Genomic DNA, 1,785 nt, shown 5'->3' on the forward strand with positions numbered 1-1,785 from the left:
CAACATCTAAATGTGACCTTCATAACTGAACGTTAATACTTCTTTCTATCCCTTCATATATTCATAGAAAGTGCAATTATAGATTATTGCATTTACTATCAAATTAACTGAAAGCTGTTACATTGCTGTTATCATAAAAAAGATAAGTTACTTATAACTAAAAACAAAGTATTGTTTAAGCATGGGAAACCAGATTTATTTGACAGAAGACACTCACAAAGGATCAGCACTGTATGCCAATATCGATTGAATAATATGTACATGCTTGCGAGGTATTCCGTGCATAAAAATGTAGGGAACTGAGATGTAACGGATCTAACGCACGTATATGAATTACAACTGCGAAACAATCATTCTTTTCTTGAGATGCTTCTCAATAATTTTTTGAAAAAGAGGCCTCCAACAGTGAAATTCATCTCGACATGAAATACTTTTCTAGTTCGATACAGTCTTGCGGGGAAAATCAAACTCACAGTAATACGAATTACGACACACACACACACACACACACACACACCACACACACACACACCACACACACACACACACACACACACACATTATGGGTTTTCTACGTAGTCGCTCCCTTGCTAGAAATTGCAGCCAAATATCCCACAAATCAAACCCTTACACCAAGGGACAAACAATGATAAAACTCAGATATAGATTTTGAATAATAACTGGAGTTTGCTTCTTATCTGTCTTGTCCAATATTTTCGTTTTTTTATCCTTGCTTCTTTACATACATTCTTACTTGATATATCCATTTGCTTCTTACCCAAACCACATTTTTGTTTCCTCATTGTTAATACATGTATTAAGTTTGCCTGTCAGAAATCTTAACGAATCAGAAGAGACTAGCAAACCGCAAGATATTTGGGGGCTACTTAAAAAGAAAACACTTCTCGCTCTCGTAGCTGTTTCCGTGTTTGTAAAACACAAAAACCTGCCTATACATATTCTATAGCGCTTTCCCTACTTCATGAATTATCCAGTTGACTTATGCATGTACATTCCAACAAACACATTTATGAAGTATTATCTTGATCAATGTATATTATGATCAGTTATACTCTATCTGAATTTTGTCTCGCACTACTAACGACGTGTTGGGTAACTGTTTTATTATATCACTAACAGAGATACCCAGCGTTGCTCGGGATTAAAACGGCATAGTTTATATATATATATATATATATAATATATATATATATATTATATATATATATATATATATATATTACATTCATGTTGAAACAGATGGTACAGCAATGTGCAGCATTGACGACAAAACATTTGTGGAGTAACTGTTAAAGTTTTGCATAAACGACAATTTGAGTTTAGCACACCAATTTAGACAGAATCATCATTTTTATAAGAATGGGATGGATCATATCTGAAAGCAGCTCCAGGTGTTGTGAAGAACGAATTTGTGCGTGATGTTTCGGAGAGCTATTCTATCGAACCTTTGTGTAATCTGGCGTGCTAAACGTTGTTTTAATGCTTCAGCATTAAGTGCTGCAGCATGTCTTTCCTAATCGTGGGAAAGTCTCCTCTCCCTTCTCTCTTGAGACTCCATTTGACGTGCTGCAGAATGCCTTTTCTGATCGCGGGAAAGTCTCCTCTCCCTTCTCTCTTGAGACTCCATTTGACGTGCTGCAGAATGCCTTTTCTGATCGCGGGAAAGTCTCCTCTCCCTTCTCTCTTGAGACTCCATTTGACGTGCTGCAGAATGCCTTTTCTGATCGCGGGAAAGTCTCCTCTCCCTTCTTTATTGAAACTCCA

This window comes from Octopus sinensis, linkage group LG8 (assembly GCF_006345805.1).
Source record: "Octopus sinensis linkage group LG8, ASM634580v1, whole genome shotgun sequence".
Classification (NCBI taxonomy): Eukaryota; Metazoa; Mollusca; class Cephalopoda; order Octopoda; family Octopodidae; genus Octopus; species Octopus sinensis.